This window comes from Rhinichthys klamathensis, unplaced genomic scaffold (genome assembly GCF_029890125.1).
Source record: "Rhinichthys klamathensis goyatoka isolate OS25496 unplaced genomic scaffold, OSU_Roscu_1.1 h1tg000103l_1, whole genome shotgun sequence".
NCBI classification, from domain to species: Eukaryota; Metazoa; Chordata; class Actinopteri; order Cypriniformes; family Leuciscidae; genus Rhinichthys; species Rhinichthys klamathensis.
The window spans coordinates 3,455,982-3,481,609 of record NW_026606642.1 but is presented as its reverse complement, the minus strand read 5'-3'; the positions used below and the strand labels follow the sequence as shown (position 1 = coordinate 3,481,609).

At 37.9% G+C, this 25,628-nt stretch overlaps 1 long non-coding RNA gene across 1 annotated transcript; it reads left to right on the top strand.

The window, feature by feature from the left end:
* Window positions 1-20,257: 20,257 nt before the first annotated feature.
* Window positions 20,258-22,305, top strand: LOC130086968 (uncharacterized). Its single transcript, XR_008807303.1, has 3 exons — window positions 20,258-20,325; window positions 20,734-20,825; window positions 22,248-22,305. It is a non-coding gene; the product is annotated as an uncharacterized LOC130086968 (long non-coding RNA).
* Window positions 22,306-25,628: the final 3,323 nt, after the last annotated feature.

The following is a 25,628-nucleotide window of genomic DNA, read 5'->3' as shown; positions in this document are numbered from 1 at the left end:
TTTTTCATGTTTTCAGGGACAATTCCATCAGCCCATCTCTGAATATCACAATTGAACGTCCCCATAATGACCCTCCGCATTGGGATTTTTTTTATCCTGCTAAAAATGAACAGATTAAGTGTTATATCATGCTTATGTCAGACTGTGAGGTTCTTGCAGGAGGTTAGTGAAAGCAACAACACAGCAAGCTCTGGTTACAGTCCACATATCTTCCTCTAACTTTCTGTAAAAAAAAAATAAAATAAAAAATAAACCTTCATACGAGATATAATAAACAGAACAAAACAAAACTTAACATAATTTCCATAGGCTATTTCAGGGAAAAGACTGATGTAGTAACTAGTGTCAATATCGGCTGAAAACAGTGGGAAATGGGATTTAAATAAACACAACTAATATTAGTTGAATATTATGACCACCAGTGCACACGCATTTTAAACGTAGCCTATTAATATTAACCATTTTAGTTGCAACAAGAAGTCTGTATTAATGTATTAAACCCATTCTTTTATAAACTATAAGCAACCTGGTTTTGATCTAATGTTGACATTACTACCTATTAAAAGAAATAAGCTAAAGTAGCCTAGTCACATTGCTCTCACAAAAGCTGTATTTTGCGATCTTAGCTGCGCTTATTTCCGTCATTGGTAAAAGCGGGGGATGGTCATAGAAATTGGCCTATTTATAGCCTACAAAATATATTTTACAAACAGATCACGTTTGTTGTGTAGCCTAAATCACGCTACAACTCTTATAGGAAGGTTCCATAGGCTTTTTTCAAGAACTGCGTCTCCTGTGAAGGGCGAAGAACGACCATTATCTATTTGTCTGAGGAAAAAAGTGGTGAAAATAAAGGTTCTCTTAATCTACTCGCAGGGATCTTATTTGTACACGACCTCAGACAGACAATTGTTTATCTCTCTTTCGATCAACTTTATAATTCCTCCCACTGAGCAAGCGACGTCTGTGGACATACAAAACAGGTTGATATCACGTCCGTCCGTCCAGGCCATAATCTGAACGTCCATTGACATCCAGAATTAGTTGATTAATGACAATGAGAAATTATGTCCAATCTGGCTATAATCTAAACGTCCACTGACAGCCAGAACTAGTTGAGAAAAGACGTTCATACTGGCTATAATCTGGACGTCCGGTGACATCCAGAATTAGTCGATGAATGACTTGAAAAAATATGTCCAATCTGGCCATTATCTTAACGTCCACTGACAGCCAGAACTAGTTGAGAAAAGACGTTCATACTGACTATAATCTGGACGTCCGTTGACATCCAGAAATGGTCCATAAATGACGTGAATAAAGATGTCCAATCTGGCCATAATCTAAACGTCCACTGACAGCCAGAACTAGTTGAGAAAAGACGTTCATACTGACTATAATCTGGACGTCCGTTGACATCCAGAAATGGTCCATAAATGACGTGAATAAAGATGTCCAATCTGGCCATAATCTAAACGTCCACTGACAGCCAGAACTAGTTGAGAAAAGACGTTCATACTGACTATAATCTGGACGTCCGTTGACATCCAGAAATGGTCCATAAATGACGTGAATAAAGATGTCCAATCTGGCCATAATCTAAACGTCCACTGACAGCCAGAACTAGTTGAGAAAAGACGTTCATACTGACTATAATCTGGACGTCCGTTGACATCCAGAAACAGTCAATAAATTACGTAAAAAAAAGATGTCCAATCTGGCCATAATCTAAACGTCCACTGACAGCCAGAACTAGTTGAGAAAAGACGTTCATACTGACTATAATCTGGACGTCCGTTGACATCCAGAAACAGTCAATAAATTACGTAAAAAAAAAGATGTCCAATCTGGCCATAATCTAAACGTCCACTGACAGCCAGAACTTGTTGAGAAAAGACGTTCATACTGACTATAATCTGGACGTCCGTTGACATCCAGAAACAGTCAATAAATTACGTTAAAAAAAAGATGTCCAATCTGGCCATTATCTAAACGTCCACTGACAGCCAGAACTAGTTGAGAAAAGACGTTCATACTGGCTATAATCTGGACGTCCGGTGACATCCAGAATTAGTCGATGAATGACTTGAAAAAATATGTCCAATCTGGCCATAATCTAAACGTCCACTGACAGCCAGAACTAGTTGAGAAAAGACGTTCATACTGACTATAATCTGGACGTCCGTTGACATCCAGAAATGGTCCATAAATGACGTGAATAAAGATGTCCAATCTGGCCATAATCTAAACGTCCACTGACAGCCAGAACTAGTTGAGAAAAGACGTTCATACTGACTATAATCTGGACGTCCGTTGACATCCAGAAATGGTCCATAAATGACGTGAATAAAGATGTCCAATCTGGCCATAATCTAAACGTCCACTGACAGCCAGAACTAGTTGAGAAAAGACGTTCATACTGACTATAATCTGGACGTCCGTTGACATCCAGAAATGATCCATAAATGACGTGAATAAAGATGTCCAATCTGGCCATAATCTAAACGTCCACTGACAGCCAGAACTAGTTGAGAAAAGACGTTCATACTGACTATAATCTGGACGTCCGTTGACATCCAGAAATGGTCCATAAATGACGTGAATAAAGATGTCCAATCTGGCCATAATCTAAACGTCCACTGACAGCCAGAACTAGTTGAGAAAAGACGTTCATACTGACTATAATCTGGACGTCCGTTGACATCCAGAAACAGTCAATAAATTACGTAAAAAAAAGATGTCCAATCTGGCCATAATCTAAACGTCCACTGACAGCCAGAACTAGTTGAGAAAAGACGTTCATACTGACTATAATCTGGACGTCCGTTGACATCCAGAAACAGTCAATAAATTACGTAAAAAAAAGATGTCCAATCTGGCCATAATCTAAACGTCCACTGACAGCCAGAACTAGTTGAGAAAAGACGTTCATACTGACTATAATCTGGACGTCCGTTGACATCCAGAAACAGTCAATAAATTACGTAAATAAAAGATGTCCAATCTGGCCATAATCTAAACGTCCACTGACAGCCAGAACAGATGTTCATACTGCACTGTAAAAGAAAATCCTAATTTTACAGTAAATAACTTCCTATTTTCATCATTGTGGTGGCGTTCATGTGTGTTCAATTCGTAAATATGATCTTTATGACATGTCTTGAATGCATCAATAGCTCTATTTTAGGGACAATCCTTACAAACAATCATTGCTAAAATACATTACAGACTGTCACAGTGAGAAGATCTTTGTCCTTTATCAATGCTAAAGACCTAACCACTGCAGTCAACACCTTGGAGTATCCATGCTGTTAAATAAAAGTCTGTAGACAAGGGTTAAGGTTAGGGTTAACCCCTTTATTTCTAACCCCCGGTTTCACAGACAGGGTTTAGATATAAAGCCAGGATTAGGCCTTAGTTAAATTTGGGCATTCAATTATAGCTTTTAAAAATGTACCTTAGAAGAAAAAAACATTACTGGTGTGCATCTTGAGACAAAACAATGGCACTGACACAGTATAGCCTACAAGTTGCTTTCAGGTAATACAGCTCAAACGAGCATTTTAGTCTGGACTACAGGCTTAAGCCTTGCCTGTGAAACCCAGGGTATTATGTTGTAACTTAATTATGCCAATGTTAGCAAGTGTTGCGTTGGACAGAGGGATTAACCCTAAACCAACATGTTGTGTAACAGTACCACAAAGCATGTTGACATTTATTAGGCATTAGAGTGTTTATATAGCCTGGGAAAACCCAGACAACTTCCGGCAAATTTAGATTTGCTCTGAAAGTTAGTCTGGCAAAGAGCTCATTCAAGCTCATTTCCAATCCGCCGAAATCTCGGCACCAATCAGAAACGTTGGGGCGGGCTTTACACGATGACGACAGCGCTGGGATTTTGAAGCAGATTTTGTAGCCTACATTACAAAGATGGATGCCGCCGTTGAACATCACTCGTTCGAATCAGCTATCGCGTCTGTTTTAAGCGATTTGAACGTTTCCTTTTAGTTAAAAACCGAGCAAAGAACAACACTCGGAGATGTTTCTCCGCCGCTCTGCATATGTCATCTCCTTCATCGCTCTGATTGGGTTTAGGTCTATCCACGACGTCCGTTGGTGACGCCCCTCTGGAAATGATTTGTCTATGACGCTTTGCCAGACCATAACTCAGTTACAACTGAGAATGGTCTGGTTTTAACCAGGCTAGTGTTTCTAAAGGAAAGGTCAAGAATTTGTGAAAGTGCAAAAGGGTCATTATGGGTCACATGAATGTAACTCTAATGTCACCACCATGATACCAATCCATTAGTTTTTCACATACGTCATACAAAATTGTATATGAATAGATATGCAGTGTTTGCTCTGTTTAATTATACTGTTTGCTCTATTAAATTGCTGTTTATCAGAACAGTGATAAATAAATGTTATTATAGTATACAAGTTACTGTAAGTTTAATCTTTCATTTTTTATCTTTCATTTTTTCTTTCATTTTTTATCTTTCATTTTTAATCATGCACTGCAATGAAAACACATTTAAACAATTGATTAAATATAACAGCCAGCCTACAAATACAACTAAATAGCACGTGTATATTTTTTTCCTATTCTTTCTTTTAAAACATTTCATATTGTCCTGTTATTGCAATGTTTTCACACTATTGGCTGTCTCTCCGAGTTGTTTTGAGCATGATTGGTTATTCTGACTGTCATCCAGGAATCTGGCCAATGACAACTATCCGCGCCTTTACGAGTCAAGTTTGAATACGTCACGTCAGTTGAAGTGAGTGTGTGTGTGTGCTGCTGCTCGGGACCTACTTCGGTTTTGTGGCTTTTACATTGTTTAAAACATGGATTATTTTACATCGGACTGCTAAATGTTTATTTTGAGCGAGTTGCGGGATGTAAATGAAGAACAAACAAGGAATATGGACAACGAACAACGGACATATTGCAATCTACGGAAGGTAACGTAAATAACTTTTTATTTTATACAAATTCTAATACATCAAAACATAGTGTATTAAATTGAGAATCTAAACGCGATTAGAGAAATATTGATATTAGTACGGTATTCCAATGTATTAGGCTAATTATGTGCTGAGCTAGCATGTGTATTGTCAGCTAACTTAGTTTATGATAAAAAATAAAATAAAACTCAGCATTGGAGCTTTACAATGAGTGAACTGAGAACATTGTCTCTTTAGACAGAAGAACTCGAACCACACTCCTTTACTCGAGTCTAGAAGAATCTGCAAACTAGGCTTTTAAATTGTTGAAAGCGGGATTTAACGTTAAAGTTAGGCCTAACGTTATTATATGTCTTGGAGCTGGTGAGTCAATTTTGCAAGCTTTTGCAAATGTCTCTGTTAGTAGCCTAAGTAAAAACAAATAGCTAATATTGCTGTGTGTGTTTCCTTCATGATCCAGGCATTTTGGGAGTAACGTTAAATATTATCCAGCCACACGATCTTCAGATGGTGAGTATTGTCATAAAATACACGTGAAATAGAGGCAGAACATGTACACTCTGCTCAAAGGCACACTGGTTCAAACCCTCCAGACAATGTTTTATCTTCTATCTTCTTGAGTTTATACAGGCCTAGCTGACCCAAAAATAAATGTCTAACTTACTTTTGTGAAACACAAGAATGTTGGGAATAAAACAACTGTATGTTCCATTGCATGAGAAAAACAAAAACAAATAAGGCATTTCTTAAGATATCTTAATTATGGTTCTACATAAGAAACTCATACAGTTTCAACATGAGGGTGAGTAGGCTAAATAATGAGAGAACTCTTCTTTTTTTTTGGATGAGCTGTTCTTTTAAGGACATTTGCTAAATTAACCATGGTTTTTATTATAGTAAAGGTGTAGAAACCATGTTTTTTTATGGTGGATTGATTACAATAATTTATTAACATTTGGTTAGTGTCACAAAACATTGTTAATTTTAGTAAGGGTTCTCCAGATTTATATAACACATAACCTGTATAATTTATTTAAGGAACACATTCAAAATGGTCCTATGTCACCCAGATCAATAATCTATTAACACACTTTTTAACTTTTTTTTTTTAGATCAAGCATTGGAACAATGTTTACGGAGCAGAACAGGCACCAACAGAGAAACAAGTCCATCACTAGTAAGTATCCACTGCAGTATCTAAAACCGTAGTCAATTTTAAAGGCACAGTGCACTCCAAAATAAAAAAAAATCTCTTTTTTTCCGTGCCATTCCAGATGTATATGACTTTCTTTCCACAAAGATTTTTTGAAAAATTATCCATTATTGTAAGCCAATATGCAAGTGCATGCACCAGAAACTTCATACAGTACAGCCTGCTGTGTTGTTCACACAAGATGTTTTCTGCATTTATCATGTGAGCTTTACAATGCTCTTGGACTTTTTCGACCTTCCGCATTTTGGTGTCTATTCACTTGCAGTATTTAACACAAACACAAGAGATGGATAATTTTTCTAAAAATCTAGTTTATTTTTTCTAAAATGTGTTCATCTGAAGAAAGAAAATCACATACCCTTTCGGACGGCATAAGGTAGAGAAAATAAAGGGGGTATCAGTTTACTCTCCTTTAGCTACTATTTATAAACCTTACATGTGATTTAATAAATTTACAATTAAAGGGGTGTTCCAAGCAAACAGCTATGTGTGTTTATATTAGGGGTGTACGATTCAGAAAATGTCACGATTCCGATTTTTAGGCTCAAGATTCGATTCAATAGCGATTTTCGATGCAAAAACGATTCTCGATTTAAAAAAACGATTCACAGTATGTAAATGTAGTTACTTTTCCTACGTAGGTATTAGGGATGTGCATCTCCATAACTGAGGCCGATGCGATACGCATGTCGATGCATAGCCAACGATACGATACATTAAAGATAGGCTACATATAAGCAGTTACCGATGCAATGCAATGCGATTCACTATTATTACGATGCGGTGCGATTCGATTTCAACTCAACGCGATGCGATTCAATGTAATACGATGCAATGGAGAAAAATATGATGCTATGCAATTCAATATTCAATTCTTTTATTTATTTTGTTGATATTTTGTGCCATCTGACTTTTAACGCATGGCTCTTTCACATACAAAAGATTTGGTTTTCACAACAAACAAAAAACATACCGTTGCGACGTTCGTCTGTTATAGGACAACTTAGTTTGAATAAACGAGCAGACACTGCTACTTGCTCTACGTTTATTTAAAATTAACAGCTAGACAACTAGCAGTGACTTGAGCTTTCCATTAAATGAATCACACACAGTAAACAAATCCTTAACAAAAAAAAATCAAACAGGCCTATTCTGGTGGGTGCGGTGATGCGGTGGTGTAACATGTAAGGCTGGTGCTGCCAATAAGCACCTAAAATCTGTCACAAAGAACCGGCAAAAGTAATGATTATGAATATGTAAAATATAGCAATGAGATATTTTAATTGTTTATTAATAAACAAGTGTTTTCTTTGCCAGTGTCGGCTGCAAAGATGAAGTTGACGATGCTGACTCGCGATCTTCGCAGTAGTCAACGCGCCATAGAGAAATACACAATTCATACGGATTATCTGCTTATTACATAAGCAGAGAGCAGTCTGTAGTCTGTTTTCTTACGTTTTGAATTGTTCTGTTTAAAAGTAGACCTGTCTGTGAGGCAAGTAGGCTACCTTATATGCTGAGTTTCGGTTCATTTATGAGACGAGCTCCAGTTCACGCGCCGGCGCCTCCGTGTTTATCGTCTGCTATATTTACTTCTTATTTATTAAATCCAGGCAATTGGTTGATGAAACATTGATTAAAGTTAAGATACAATTAATACAAAACTAAATGCACTTTAAAGAAAGGTTTTGTGCTTTCTGTTTGATGTGTCTGTGAAATTTTTAAAGCATCTTTTAGTGCCGCGTTCAGAGCGCTCATGTCTGTAACATTGTTTTTTCCTCAAATGCGAACACAATTTTTTTTTTTTTTTTACAATTTTTTTTGTTCTGTGGAGACTACAGTTAGGCCTACTCATAATTTGTATTCTGAATACGTAACGCTGGTATATGTATTCCGTTACTCCCCAACACTGATATTAGTATAACCTTATCTGCATATTTTAATAACACGGTTTTGGCGGTAATAGAGTTCTAATGACGGTGTTCAACTATAACCGTCGGTCTCACGGTTATATAATAACCGTCACACCCCTAGTTTTAACATAAACAATAATAAAAATAAAAAAACCTTTCACAAACAGGTCTTTAATAACTGTATTCAAATATAAATAAATATATATGTTAGGGGTGTGACGGTTCACAAAATTCACGGTTCGGTACGTTTTTGATACAGCAAAAAGAAAGAAAAGCCAGAGAAATTTCCTTGATTTAATTTTTTTAATAATTTTTCATCATAAAGTATGATAATTTTTTACTTTGAGCAGTGATGGAGCTACACTTGACTCTTCTTAGGAGCATATAAAACAAAAACAGCTCCTTGCTCCTTGAAAAAAATTAATTGTAATATTGTAGTAGTTATAAACAAAGGTTTATTTTATTTCAGATTAACATTTGAGGGCAGCAATTTTATTCATAATGTCGAAATAAAACCGACGTAACGTTACTTGAAAGCATTATAGCCTACTATTCCTGCCAAACTTCCATGGTTACAGTTAGTAGTAGTAAATCCATGGTGAATGTTGCTGATCTGTGGGCGCTGGATAGTTCATTCATGGCACAATGTTTATTCCTGTTTTCCACGTCAGCGCTGTTTGATCCGTTAATAACGGAGAAATGTCAATGTTTCTCACTAAATCTCGCTGCGATATTATTACTTCAGTGGCAAATTCAACTGCTTTCTTTACTGGATCTCTTAGTGCTGTGTAGTAACAGTGTCGCTTGATCAAGACGCTGGATTGGTCCAAACTGATAAACGATCCGTCAACCACACAATAACGAGCAGCTCAGCCGCAGTTTCGTTCCGCTTACATTACGTTTGCTATTTGATGTTGGGCAATGTTGTGGTCGCGGCAGCGTCTCTTACATTATGAGCACGCTTGCCACGCCCCTACATTTTAAATAACGAAATTTTGGTCAGCAGGAAAAATGGTCCAACAAACCGTTCGGTTTGTAATGCACACTGAACCGAAAGCCTCGTACCGAACAGTTCAATACGAATACGAATATATATATGTATATGTGTGTGTGTATATATATGTATGTGTGTGTGGAATGCTTTATATCAGGCTTGATGTAATTTTACTTGATTTGTGATTTAATAACTGTTTCATTTCATTGATTCGAGTACTAAAATTTTCTATGCATCTCTGCTGCAAGCTAAACCACAACAGTGGCGTTTGTATTTATTTATTTTACATGTGTATTTTTTTGCTTTGATTGTAGCTGCTGTCATGAAATGGGACCCAGCTGCAACAGAGGCCCAAATAAAGTCTGCAGCCGATCATCTGAAACATGCCCCCGGGAGAGTCGGGGCTTGCCGCTATAAATGAAGCTTGTGAAGCTTATAGCAGCCACATTTTGTTAATTGATATGTTATACTGTTTTAACAACATTTTATAGATTATTTAAAGGGAAATTGTGTTAATTTATAACTTTACTGTTCTGGCTTTTAAGTTTTGGTCCAGTAGAACAAAATAGTAATAAAATATATATTTTGAGATTTAAATAGTTGATTTCTTGGAGTGATCAGTTTGGTTTACAGGCAAATGGTAAGCAGTTTATTACAATTATGTTGATAAGATATACAAATGCAAGACTTGTATCTACACTACACAGTTCCCGTATTCAATTGAGTATTCAATATTATCAAAATTCTTTCAAATCTTATTTAGGTCTATGGTCTGTGTGTCTGCAGTTTCATGACACGACAACCATTAACAATGAGTAACCTTTCATTCTGGCTCCTGTGAAGACGTCTTCTGGATGTCTAACAATTACGTCTGTAGCACGTCTTTAATTTACGTCTATACAATGTCCAGAAAAGACGTATAAAAAACTTTCATTCTGGCTCCTGTGAAGACGTCTTCTGGATGTCTAACAATTACGTCTGTAGCACGTCTTTAATTTACGTCTATACAATGTCCAGAAAAGACGTATAAAAAACTTTCATTCTGGCTCCTGTGAAGACGTCTTCTGGATGTTTAAAAATTACGTCTGTAGCACGTCTTTAATTGACGTCTAAACAACGTCCTGAAAAGACGTATAAAAAACTTTCATTCTGGCTCCTGTGAAGACGTCTTCTGGATGTCTAACAATTACGTCTGTAGCACGTCTTTAATTTACGTCTATACAATGTCCAGAAAAGACGTATAAAAAACTTTCATTCTGGCTCATGTGAGGACGTCTTCTGGATGTTTAAAAATTACGTCTGTAGCACGTCTTTAATTGACGTCTAAACAACGTCCTGAAAAGACGTATAAAAAACTTTCATTCTGGCTCCTGTGAAGACGTCTTCTGGATGTCTAACAATTACGTCTGTAGCACGTCTTTAATTTACGTCTATACAATGTCCAGAAAAGACGTATAAAAAAACTTTCATTCTGGCTCCTGTGAGGACGTCTTCTGGATGTTTAAAAATTACGTCTGTAGCACGTCTTTAATTGACGTCTAAACAACGTCCTGAAAAGACGTATAAAAAACTTTCATTCTGGCTCCTGTGAGGACGTCTTTTGGATGTCTAACAATTACGTCTTTTAGACGTATTATAGACGACTGTTTGCTCGCTGGGCTTATTATTGATAAGGAAGTGAAATTGTGATAAAACAATGTGGACATTATTACGTTTGAGGGCGCGGGGACACAATCGAGGGCTGCGTTTCACAAATAAAATAAAACACCGTAAACCCTACAAAATCATATTATATTTGCAACAATTATGTGATCGTACGCGTCAGAGGGTGAACGTGACGAATCGTCATTACGTCATCGCGCTACAGTGGACTAGTGAGCATCTCAAAATGGCCCTATCCCAAATGGCACACTTCATGTGCACTTTCTGTCTTGTGGACTTACAATGGTTGCCGCGTGCGCGTGTCCGTTAAGTCCGTGAGACCGCAGTGTGTCCCAGTTGTCATTTTTAGATCTCAGAAGGGTGCTCGCGAGCGCCCCTTCTGCGGTCATTTTGCGCCCTTGATGCGCACTTTTGCCGAGCCCGCGCTGATGCGGACTCCACAGCAGACTTCTTCCCGACATTCAAAGCGGCGTTACGTCGCGAAAGTGCGGACTCAGAGGAAGACCGCAAGTGCTTAGGGTTCCATTTGGGACAGGGCAAATATTACTTTCTCTTTGGCGTCGGGCGTGATGCAGAGGAGGAGCACAGCGCTGTTGTGTATCAAAAGATGCAGTAATATTTTAAAGGAAAAGTGGGGGAAATGAAGCTTCTTTTTATATTGCACGTATTGCTCTTGTGTTTAATCAATCATGGTAAGACATTAAGCTTATGTTATTGAATTATAGGCTATTCGGGAAAAAAAATGCATTTATCATCTGTATTTTGCTGTGTGCGTTTTTACTTGACCATTGTAAGACATTTAGGCTTGTAGAAATACCACCCTGTAAAAGCTCATTTCAGGGAGTGTCATTCAGACACAGATCAAATATCAGCGTATGGATCTCAGCAATGATGACATGAAATGAAAAGCTTCATAATGCAGTGCATGCTGGGTACCAGCACAGTAAAGAACTCATAGTGCTTCACATTTCTTATTTGTGTGTCCTCGCTTCCTTTCCTCACGTCTCAGCTCCTCCTGTTTTAGGATGTGAGGGAAGAAAATGAAGACAGAGGAACATTTTATATGGAATATTATTGATCACTCAAACTTGCTTCACATCATCAGCGTCATCAGCTGCGCTCAGAGGATCTGTCCTTTCGTTGCTGAATTTCGGTTATTTAAGAAATTAACAATAATAATTAATAATAAAGCAAGATGCCCTGTTGAAATATGTGAGATGTGTGGTTTATTACAACTGCAAAGGCATACATTAAAATTTTTGTGACAGATGTGAAGGGGGAGGAGAATTTACACGTGCGTCAGGTTTCTGGCCAATAAAGACATCTGCATAGGAAACTGCACAGGTGTGTGAAGCAGAAAACTAAAGGTGCTGTTTGTAAGAGTGACAGGATCCGCCCCCTCCTCCTCAGACTTGCACGAGGAACGAGCGCAATTTGTTGTCGAGGATTCTTACACACTGTAAGTTAATGAGTTGATCTATCCGCATTTTAATATACTCTCTTTCATAAATGATACTGGGGCTTTTTAGGTTGTGTGGAATTTGCAATCTCTGACCCAGTTTGTTTGCTGGCTGCGATACGCTGTGTTTCCTGCTAACTGGCATCCCGGGGTGTCAAAGTACTATTGGGTGAACTGGCAGCGAGATCACACAGACCAAAACAAAAACCGACTGACAAAACAAATAATAAGTAAAATAACTGGCTGTAGAAGTGTTTTTAGGAGAAACAAGTATGTGAACTTAGTGTTTCCTAAATATCTGCAAACATATTATGGTATGTTTTTGTTTTATTAGAGTGAAAAAGTTACATACAGCACCTTTAAGATCTTCAGGAGCTCTTGATAATTACAGATTGGAGTTTTTGACCATGGTCAATGAGGATTGGATCTGAACTCTGCAGGAAGGTTGATTTCCAAGAACAGGGGCTGTAAATCAATGATGTTCTTCTGTTTGTTTGCATGTTAGATTATGTATCCACATAGAAAAAGATGTTCACAGTACTTTCATGTTGTACAATGTTGCTTGGATCATAATGATCTGTTGATTTTGTTTCTACAGGAGCTTCTGGTGTTGATACAGTCAGAGTGATGGAGGGAGATTCAGTCACTCTAAACACTGGTGTTCAAAGAAACCAACAAGACAGAATTAGATGGTATAATAATGACATTCGCATCGCTCAGATCAATAGAGATCTCAGTAAGATCTGTACAGATGTTCAGTGTAATGAAGGCACTGAGAGATTCAGAGACAGACTGAAGCTGGATCATCAGACTGGATCTCTGACCATCACACACACCAGAAACAAAGATGCTGGAGTTTATAAACTATGGATCACCAGCAGCAGCGACAGTGAAAAGATCTTCAGTGTTTCTGTTCATGGTGAGTCATTGTGTTAAAAGCAATTCTTGTACATTTAAATCACATCATTAACCCATTTAAGCCCATTGTGTATAGTTGTCATTTTCCTTTAGTAAGTATTTTTCTAGATGTTATATATGTTTTATGTTTCAATGACATGCAAGCAAACCACCAAACAAAGGATTTCAAGAAAAAAAAAAAGGTATTTACTTATTTACTAGTGACCTTCCTGTCACATGAGTCTGTCAACTTCCTATACTTCCAGGAAGCATGGCGAATTAAGGCAAACCCTCCCAAAGAAAGGTAATTTTTCATGTTACTAATAATATATATATATATATATATATATATATATATATATATACATAATCATGAAGGTCTCATCCAAACAAAACAAATCTTACAAGAGATTTGTTTGTCAAAAGTCCAAGCGGCTAGCCTGGATGCCAGCCCGAACCCCGCCCACAACATTTTTTGATCGGGAAGTTCGGTCTGGACTCGCTCCATTGAGGAGTAATTATGATCGGTTCAGAAATCGTCGGGCCAATCAAATTGCCAGGGCGGGCTTTATACGATGATGGACAGATGATCTGCAGGGACGTAATCCTCACGTTATCAAAGAGCGCTTGGGTTGAACTGGTTTCCCTCAGAGATGACTGCCGCTGGAGAACTGAGATGTAGAGATTCAGCTATTGGGTCTGTTGTAAAAGAAATCGACAGCGCATTCATTTTAAAAGACGAACATAGAACTGCAATCAAGGCATTTGTCGATCGGAAAGATGTGTTTGCCGTCCTTCCTACGGAATTCGGCAAATGTTTAATTTATCAGCTAGCTCCGATGGTAACTAAGAAGATGGGACGCAATGAAAACCCTGTGGTCGTTGTAGTTTCTCCTTTGGTCGCACTCATAGAGGGCCAAGTAAAAGAAGCAACACTCGTTATTTTACTTCTTCCAGCGTGCGTGCATTTGAGTTCTGTAGTTGACAACTGTGCTATGCAAAGTAGTTGACTTACTGCGTTGCTCTCATTGGTTGTAGGTCTATCCAATTGAGTGCAGAGTTGTTTTTTTTCCTGGTTCGGTTAAGACACGCCTCATAATCAAAGCCCTATGAAGCAGTATCAGACTCACATTCTGACTAGAATATGAGTATGACGAAGTCAGGCTACCAAGCGGCAACTATAGGCAAATACCTTGTAAGTAGGCCTATATCACGGGAAAAGTAGGCCCATATCACGGGAAAAAACACATAATACTGTGTTAATTCATTAATAAAGCAAGCCAAGGGGTTTTGGTCTTGTTTAGTGCATAAACATAACTTAACCCTCTAATTTACACCTCAACTTTTCATAAATTGTCTGTATACACTGTTATTTTTGTTATTTGCCATTTTCTTTTTTTTTTCTTGTTATATACAGTAGATATGATTTTTTTTCTTCATTCTATTTGTATTTATTTATTTTCATTTAACTTTTTGATACACAATGCCCTGTTATGGCTGCACTTTGTTCTGCACTATGTCCCACCACTTTAACCCTTGTGCGCTGTTCATTTGCAGTATACAGTCAGTATACAGTCTGTTTGTCATCTCAGCAAACAAATGCAATTTTACTCCACATTTGGATATTTTTACTCCACAAAATAGGTTTTTTTAAATCGTTTTTTTTTATAATAAAAAAAAAGTTGTTTTATGTAAAATTCACCTTAAAAGACTCACATGTCTAAATTGTATTCATGGGGATAACATGGATAATTTGACATGGTTCAGTTTAAGATTTTTGCCCATATTTTGTAAAATGCAGTTTAAAAAGTAAAGTAAAAAAAAAAAAAATCACTTTAACCAGTAGATGGCTGCAGAGCCCTAAATAAAAGTTTAAAATTAAAAGACATCTTTTCACAAGTTTTTCCAGTTAGATTCATATATATATATATATATAATGAAATCACAATTATTACAATAAAAGTTACTTTTTGTCAAAGTTTTGCTGTTTTTGTATTGAAAAAAATCTATTTTTCAATAATGTTACATTATGATTAGAATCAAACCTGATCAGGATGTTACAAAGAGAAGAGTTGGAGTCTTTAGAGTTTATCATTTATTTCAAACATCTGTTTTTCATTCTACAAATTTAAAGTGTGCCACTTCATTTCTGTCTATGTGTGTTCTTTCTGATTTTGAGGTTTTGCCTAAACTTTGACAAAAAGTAACTTTTATTGTTATAAATGTGATTTCATAATATGTAGATATGAATACAACTGGAAAAACTTGTGAGAAATTGTCTTTCATTTAGTCAAATAACAAATAGTGGAGCTCTGCAGTCATCTACTGGTTAAAGTGATAATTTGTTACTTTTAAAACTGCATTTTCCAGCGCACAAGGGTTATTAACACAAATGGATTTGTTGTTTGTTGTGTTTTCATATTCAAGAGATTATAAGCTAGATGCAGCTTTTTTGGGTTCGCATCAAATGTTCTTCGACTTTTATACATAATAAATGTGTTTATGAATAAAGATTGATGTGTTGAAAGCAACTATAGTTGCCGCACATTCAAATACTATTTTCAAGAAGAAGAAAAAAAACCTGGGGAAAATAAACGTAGAACATGTTCACACATAGGACACTATTAAGTACATTTTCCTTTGAGCAGTTTTAGAAAAGCATTCACTATTTTAAAATCGACCCGGTAATGGTTTTCATTGTGGCCTGTTTGAAAAAGTGAGCTTTTTGACTCAACATTATAGTATAATTGAGATCATCTCTATCATCTTCAAAACAGACTGAAGTCTATTGTTAATAACAAGAAAATGCATAATATTAGTCAGTTTTCCTGTGAACGTTGTTTTCTGTTGAGCTCACAGTGCTGATGCTGTTTTAACTGCTGTTGCTCAAAGTTAAATCAATATCATGCAACTTTTTTACAAAAAAAATATAAAAAGATGTAATTATCAGTCAACCGTTTTGGTAAAATCAATTATCAGTTTATCTCTAGTAATAATGTGTGTGTGTCTTCATCTGTTCCAGATTCAGGTTCATCTTCAGCTGCTATAGCAGGAATAAGTGTTGCTGTTGTTCTGCTGTTTGTGACTGTAGCAGTCGCTGCTGTGATTTACTATCGTCACAGGAGACCTACACCACCAAGAAAAAATGGCAAGTATAACATACAGCTGATTATACAAAATTTTAAAATGGGATTTATTGTGCAAAAAGATTATTTAGAAATATGTTAAATTATGTAATTGTTTTCTAATTGACCAAAGTAAGAGTTTGTGTTTTTCAAACAGGAGACGAGACACCAGGAAATGATGATCAGGTGAGATACTGTGAGCACTAAATCTATCTGCAAAAAAAAAAAATTAATTTGCAGCAGACTTATAACTGTGAGAATTGTTAAAGCCGGCAAAAAAAAAAAAAAAAAAATTGGTGTGACAATTTCAAACAAAATCAGCCCAAAACAAAGTTCATACGGAGCTTGTTTCAGGAGTTGGAAACCGCTTTTTTTTAACTCCTATTGGTTTGTGGCGATTGTTTTAGGTGTGACTGTTTTCTCACTGCTGTAATTTTTTGTCTTTATTTTGTTTTTTACTGGAAAGCTTGCTTCTCATATTTACATATTCATATAAACTGCACTCTCAGTAATGCAGGCGGTGTCTAGATGTTTGCATAGTATATCACAGGTCACGTATTTCAAACATCTTTTTACCCTTGAAGTGAAGCAGGACTATGAGTATATCTTTGGTGGTGTATCTGTTTGTGTTTTCTGTGTGAATGTATGTGTGGTTTCATTCAGAAATCATCACAAAAACAAAAAATTCTCAACAGCCTTGGTGGCCCGTACCCGTATTTAAGAGAAACGGATCTTGTGTTGTTTTACTTCAGAATGAAGAACAGGGGTCTTTACATTTAGCAAACATCAGAGAGAAAAATACTTTTTTGTGTGTTTGTGTAACTGAATCATACATCCTGATTATTTGTTTTAACTTCTGTGAATGTTTTTGTTCTTTCAGATGAATAACCAAGAACATACGCCCCTTATTGAAGATTCAAAGAAGGGTGTCACTAATGAAACGTCCCTTTATCAGCCTGAGAATCCACAGATGGATGCTGCTAAAATGACGCCATTTAATCAAACAAAGACTTTGCAGACGGGTGTCACTGATGGGACGTCTAGTAGTCCGAACGAGCCTTTGCAGACGAGTGTCCCTGTTGGGACGTCCAGTAGTCGGAACGAGCCTTTGCAGACGAGTGTCACTGTTGGGACGTCCGGTAGTCCGACCGAGCCTTTGCAGACGGATGTCCCTGTTGGGACGTCCAGTAGTCCGACCGAGCCTTTGCAGACGGATGTCCCTGTTGGGACGTCCAGTAGTCCGACTGAGCCTTTGCAGACGGATGTCCCTGTTGGGACGTCCAGTAGTCCGACCGAGCCTTTGCAGACGAGTGTCCCTGATGGGACGTCCAGTAGTCCGAACGAGCCTTTGCAGACGAGTGTCCCTGTTGGGACGTCCAGTAGTCCGACCGAGCCTTTGCAGACGGGTGTCCCTGTTGGGACGTCCAGTAGTCCAAACGAGCCTTTGCAGACGGATGTCCCTGTTGGGACGTCCAGTAGTCCAAACGAGCCTTTGCAGACTAGTGTCCCTGTTGGGACGTCTAGTAATCCGACCGAGCCTTTGCAGATGAGTGTCCCTGTTAGGACGTCCAGTAGTCCGACCGAGCCTTTGCAGACGGATGTCCCTGTTGGGACGTCCAGTAGTCCGACCGAGCCTTTGCAGAAGGGTGTCCCTGTTGGGACGTCCAGTAATCCAACCGAGCCTTTGCAGACGGATGTCCCTGTTGGGACGTCCAGTAGTCCGACCGAGCCTTTGCAGACGGATGTCCCTGTTGGGACGTCCAGTAGTCCAAACGAGCCTTTGCAGACGAGTGTCCCTGTTGGGACGTCCAGTAGTCCGACCGAGCCTTTGCAGACGGATTTCTCTGTTCGGACGTCCAGTAGTCCGACTGAGCCTTTGCAGACGGATGTCCCTGTTGGGACGTCCAGTAGTCCGACCGAGCCTTTGCAGACGAGTGTCCCTGATGGGACGTCCAGTAGTCCGAACGAGCCTTTGCAGACGAGTGTCCCTGTTGGGACATCCAGTAGTCCGAACGAGCCTTTGCAGACGGATGTCCCTGTTGGGACGTCTAGTAGTCTGACCGAGCCTTTGCAGACGGATGTCCCTGTTGGGACGTCCAGTAGTCCGACCGAGCCTTTGCAGACGAGTGTCCCTGTTGGGACATCCAGTAGTCCGACCGAGGCTTTGCAGACGAATGTCCCTGTTGGGACGTCCAGTAGTCCGACCAAGCCTTTGCAGACGAGTGTCTCTATTGGGACGTCCAGTAGTCCGACCGAGGCTTTGCAGACGAATGTCCCTGTTGGGACGTCCAGTAGTCCGACCGAGCCTTTGCAGACGGATGTCCCTGATGGCACATTCCTTAATCAGACTGAGACACTACATGACATTAGCAGCATTGAAACCAAAAGTGCTTGAGGATTACCATTATATAATGGTGGAGGGATTATTACATCTGCTAAAGAGTTCCGGACAGAAACAGTGCAGGATAATATCTTTCTTCCCAGTATTGCTATTTCTTTAATCATTTGCAATTACACCGCAAGACCCCATAACGCAGTAATTCGTTGTAATCAAATTCATAGTAATGTCATGCTGCTAAAAACACAAGTACTGAATTGAATCTGTACTGTAGAAAGTCTGTTAATATAATGCTAGCATTTGAGCTATTTCTCTTTACAGTGTGTTTTTGCAGCATTGAGCAGTGAAGCCAGTCACAGACATGTCTGTTGATTTCTTAAAAGCAGTGTCAGGTGTAAGTTTGTCAGAATCCATTCAAAACGCTGGAGTTTTTATTCAGTGCTGAGATCTTCACTAGCGCAAATCCTCTCATTATAACAAAGTGCAAACATGATATACATAAGATATTCATTGTGCAGTGTTAGATATACAGCTTTGATGATTATAATGAAGCTTTGTGAGATTGCAGTGAAGAGTGAGTGACAGCTTTTTAGAGATTAACTTTTAATATTTTCGATTGCAATGTTTATCAAAGTTGATAAGTTTAGAAAAAATACTTAAACATATTATGTTGGACTAATTTAAACACTGCCTGCATCATTATGCAATGACGTGTTAATTATGCATGATTATACAGTTACTATAGGTATTAGTATCATTACCATTTGCCACTAAAACTTAGCCTGACTACGTCAGACTTCGTACTTCCGCTCAATTTCATTTGGCTTCTGTACTTAGTCTGAGACATCGACCTATCTCTCAGTTTTCCTCCGGCCTGAAAACAGCCGGGCCAATCATTTCCGACAGACTCGAGATGAACAAAGAGCTGCCCTTACAGAAAAAACACATGAATTTCACATGTTATCACATGTTTTCCACATGTGCCCACATGTGACCACATGTGACCACATATGCCCACATGTGACCACATATGAACAACATGTCATCACATGTGAACAATGTTTCACCACATGTGAACAACATGTCACCACATGCAGTAATGTTCGACCACATGTGAACAACATGTCACCACATGCAGTAATGTTCGACCACATGTGAACAACATGTCACCACATGTGAACTTAATGGAACACGTGGCACATGTGGAAAACATGTTATAGGTAATAATGTGGAGCTCATGTGAAATATATTTGCACGTTGTAATAGGTTTTAACATGTGAATTATGTTACCACGTCACAAATACTGTACATTTTTAGCTTCAATAGCCTTTTTCACACAAAATGCATAGAACATAAAGCTTATAATGCATGTGTATATACTAACACTTATATACACGTATAGTTTTTAATGAGTTTTTGCAATACTTTTATTTCAACACTGTTTACCATTTCTAAAGCTATATTGTAAATATATTTTACATAATCAACAGTATATTATATTTGATATAATCAATAGGCTACTGCAAGCACGTTTTCAAATAAAATAAAGTGGATATTAAACTTTTCATTTTAAGTGCTGCATGATTTTGACGTGGTTTAATCAATGCCGTGCGCGTGAACTTTCGAGTATTTCAAACACTGGAGCGGCCGGCGCGCAGAGTTGCCATGGAAACGGCGCGGGACCACTGCACTGCTACTGGTAAGCAACAAAACTCCCTCTCTCGATGTTGTTTAAACTTTTCACGGCTTTTTCCAGGTGAGATTAGTCTCTAAAATCACACGAATAATACTCACAACTGTTTTTGACATTTCTCTTACTTGTAATTGACACGATTCTGTTAAAAATTTACATGGTGTAGTGTCTTCGGAAAAAGTCCGTTAGGATCTCAACCGTTTTCTGAAGAGGTAGCAGCTAGCTAGGCTAACGTAATGTTAACTCGGTTGAACTTTTATTTATTAAAGTTTGGGCTTTTAATCACCTCTTATGTGTAGATGAGAGGTTTTGTAAAGGTTTTACTTGGAAGTGAGCTAATTTATTTAACACAAACGTAAACATAACGTATCGGTGATGTTACTTTCAGGAGCAAGAAAATTGGCTGAAACTAACGTTAGCTCAATGGTAACGTTAAACACATTTTGATTAAAAAATGTTCTGTGATTTCAGTAGTAACAAAATAACCCATAACAGAGAGAAAGCTCCACGACTTCAACATTTCTGGAGAAAGCTGCTGCCGGAGAAGTAACGTTAGGACACAGGTGAGCCGAGGAAGCTCATTAAATAACCTCATTTTATTTCTCAATTTGTTTTTTTAAATTGTTTATTTTAAGAAGGTTTTGACATCCAAACGAAGTTACACCGTATGAGCAAAATTAAATGAATAAGTAAACCCAAAAACAAATTCTGTTATCCTAGTTAAGAAATTATATTCTGTATATTCTTTAAATTCTTTCTCTTTTCTGCATTTCACCTCTGCTGTAGCTTCTTTCCTTTCAATAAACCTGGCATTGCATTGTTGGCTCAGTGACAAATGGCTTGTTGTGTTCTTAGATCCTTCAGTGCTGATGCCCTTCAACGGAGCGGAGTGGAGCTGATCTTCATCTCTAAAGCACTATTGATGAACCATATGATTAGTAAGTAAAACGCCAAACATACACTAATGTCAAACATACACTAATTGTCTTGGTACAAATGTTTATGTCTCTTTCTCTTATGTTCACCAAAAAACATTAAAAACAATAATATTGTGAAATAATATAAATAAATAAAAACTGTTTTCTATGTGAATATATTGTAAAATGCAATTACTTCCTATGATCAAAGCTGAATTTTCAGCATCACAGCTTCACATCATCCTTCATAAATTATTCTAATATGACGATTTGATGCTCAAAAAAACATTTATGATTATTATCAGTGTTGAAAACAGTTGTGCTGCTTCATATTTTTGTGTTTTTCAGGATTATTTGATGAATAGAAAGGTTAAAATAACAGCATTTATTTGAAACAGAAATCCTTACTCTCTCTTTTGATCAATTTAATGCATCCTTGCTGAGTAAAAATATGAATTTCTTCTTTTTTTTCTGTTCATTTTTAAATCTATCATTGACCCCAAATGTTTGAACATTAGTGTAAACTACCCTTCATATGTTTGTGGTCTATTTAACAATGAATCCTGGAGGGGAAAAAATGGTTTAAACTGTTACAATGGTTTACACAAACACATTAATCAGCACAACTGTTTTCAACATTGATAATAATCAGAAATGTTTTGGATGTTTACATGGTAAGAATGTATAGAATTCAAATATAAAAAACACTGACTCGTTAGGTCATGTTTACTCATTAAAGTCAGATGATTTCCTATTAATTCAATAGAATATGGTGACTTCAATTTACATGACGTCATGAGCAATCAAGTCATTTATATAGATCAGTGAGTAGTGCCCAGCATATCCAAGTCCACTAAAGGAGATTTCTCGCATTTTACCCCTAAACTCTGGAATATGAAGGTAAAAGAGTATCAAGACTCGAGCATGAACAATAAATACTTGTATGCTAAAATTTACACTCACAGCTCCAAAGTGAAAACCTCACCTAATATGCAATAACGTTGAAAAGATCACGGTTTCTGTCCTGACGAAAATGTTCTATTTTTTATTTTATTTTTTGCTTTGCAGAACAAGTCTGTGACTGACTTAATGAACCCAGTTGCTTTGGATCATGCTCAAAGATGTAAGGGCTACAAAAAGTTAACCAGAACTCTTATGGACTCCATCTTCTCTTTCGAAGAGATGGCAGCATGAACGGAAAAAAAGGGGTTGTTGGTGAAAAAAGAGCCTTGACCTACAAAAGGTGCAGCTAATAATTGGTAAGCATGTCTGAATATCTTTTATCAATAGTTATTATATATGACAAGCGCTGAGCGCGTCCGTCAGCGCCAGCCATAGCGCGGAAAGCACAGTTTGAATCTGACAGTTATGTCACTTCATGTCAAACTTGTTTTCAAATTTTAATGTAATCAATCTCATTTCTTACAGACCATGTCAAAAAGAGGCACCCAGGCATCGGAGGCACTGAGATCAAGGTCTGCATGGCACAAAAGTTAAAAGATCTGAGGAGACGAGCAGAAAGGTAATATTCAGACGATCCAACATCCAAGTGTGATCCCCATGTGGTCTGTTCACATTTGCGAAACCGACATGCGCGAGGACTGATGACTCAGTTTATTCCTCAGTCTACATTGTGATCTAATCACAAACTGTCAATAGTTTTTTTTATAAATGAGACGCACCACTCGTCTTATACAGTTGTTTAAGCAAGATGTATTTCCATAGCATATTTACGTAAAACGTTTAATGACATAATAACATTACAAATGAATAATAATTAATTATTAAGCCCCATAAAAATGCTTTTCAGAAACCTACGGGGTGACGTCACGGACACTACGTCCATATTTTTTTTTACAGTCTATGGTTTGCACTGCCCTAATCTTTGATCTTTTTCTATCCCAAAACAGGATGCCTGCTGCAGGAGACACAAAGGACTGAGACAACACACTTTCACAAACGCACACCACACACACACACATGCGCGTATACCTGCGTTTTTTGCGGCTTTTTATGTATAATTTTAATTTGGTTTTGCTTTGTTTGTTTTAAACATTCAATTTGTATTGCATATTTTGAAATGAAATAAAAAGTGAAAAAAATTTTTTTTTGAATTATTTGTTTTAATGTTGGGAAACATTAGGCTATAGAGCCTACACAAGAACATGGTAGGCCTACCGTTTTCTGTGGTATATTGCTTAATGATTTTTACATGGATTTCACATGAAGTTACAGGTTTACATGGTGTGTAGCTTTAACATGGATTGTTGATGGGTTTCAAATGTCATTCTATGGGTTTCACATGAGATATTTTACATTTCACATGATATCTCATGGGTTTCACATGTGATTAAATGTTTCACATGGGAATTTTACGTTTCACATGTAAGCTCATGGATTTCACATGGGAATTTTGGGTTTCACATGCAATCCCATGGGTTTCACATGTAATCACATGGGTTTCACATGCAATCACATGGGTTTCACATGTAATCCCATGGGTTTCACATGTAATCACATGGGTTTCACATGCAATCACATGGGTTTCACATGCAATCCCATGGGTTTCACATGTAATCACATGGGTTTCACATGCAATCCCATGGGTTTCACATGTAATCACATGGGTTTCACATGTAATCACATGGGTTTCACATGGGTTTCACATCCCATGGGTTTCACATGTAATCACATGGGTTTCACATGCAATCCCATGGGTTTCACATGTAATCACATGGGTTTCACATGCAATCCCATGGGTTTCACATGGGAATATACATGGGTTTCACATGAAAATGTTCCAAAACCACACGTTTCCCATGTGCAAATTACCTTTAACATGTGCAAAGCACATGTGTTCCACATATTTCACATGTTAAATTTCACATGTGCAAAATCACATGTCCACGTTGTCACATGGGATCACATGTGTTTTTGCACATGTGAAACTCATGTGGTTTTTCTGTAAGGGTGTGTTTGACAGAACTAATCCTAACTTTGACAGTTGGCTGCAAATATTTTCCTGTTTCTCTTTACTGTCAAATGATAGTTTAGAGGCCCCGATTGTGCCGTGGATGCGTAGATTCACATCACATAATCTACAAAAGTCATTGACAGCCATGTTCACTCCGGTATTTCTCTCGATGGTTTCGTTTTCGCATTATAATGTGTTTACAGTGGTAGTTCGATGCTGCTGAGCTGGCGCATAACACACGTCATAACCAAACGTTATGTGATTGGCTTACGGGTAACCAATGATTTTATACTACAGACGAGCGCCCCCTACAGCGATAAAGAAAACACTTTTCAATGATGCCATGCCAGACTCTGTCTATGAAGCAAAGCGAAGTAGCAGAGTTTGGTATTACCAGGCTAACTGAAACTATCCTTTAGAAAAAAAATTGTGAAATCACAAGTCACAGACTATTCAGATGTTGGTGTGCTATTCTGATATAACCTCTTTACTGGCAACAGTAACACTATGGGCCATTCTACTTTAAATGTCAAGTTAAGTGCAGGGTATTTTCTTTCAAATAAAACATTGTTTTATTAATAGTTTTTTTAATACCTGACCAAAAAACTCAACATGACTGTTGTTATGAATTGAAATCATTTAAGTTTACTTAGCCTATGTCATTTTCCAGTGTATGCTCAAAATGGGCATGACAGGAAAGAGGCTAGTTTATTGCACTTTTCTGTTGATTTGTTGTTCAAATTCTTGTGATAATTTTTTTACAGATTTGTTAGTTGATTATTTCCATTTGTTTTATCAATATTCGCTTTTCCACTACACAGTACCAGCTCGCCTCGGCTCGGCTCGGCTCGACTCGACTCGCCTTTGTTTGGTTTTCCACTGTGTAAAAGTTGTACCTGTACCTGCTTTCGGGTACTTTTTTTCGTACCACCTCCGGCGAGGTTCCAAGCGAGCTGAGGCGAGCTAAGCCGATACTAAAATGTGACGTGAAAACAATGCCGACTGCTGATTGGTCACAGAGAATCTGCGTCATCATTGCACGCGCCAGATGGAGTATTTTAAATAGTTTGGCCAGAGATAGTTAGCCTACTAAACTTACTACTATTATTATGGCAACTCGGAAGAATACGCCGTGGTCAAACGAGGAGGTGCAGACATTCCTTTGTTTGGTTGCCGAAGAGAGGATCCAGCGAGAGCTTGATGGGGCAACGAGGAACGAAATGCGTCGCTATGACGACCGGGTACTATTTGTGGCGGTACTTTCTGCAATGGAAAACGGAGCGAAAAGCGAGCCGAGTCGAGGCGAGCCAAGGCGAGTCGAGTCGAGCTGGTACTGGTAATGGAAAAGCGCCAATAGTAAATTGCTGGTCATATGAAAGATGCTTACTTACGTACTTATTTAATAGGCCTATTTATTTACTTATTTATTTGTTGCTCTATCTAAAATCTCAGAGTCTGGGCCGGCCCTGTACAAA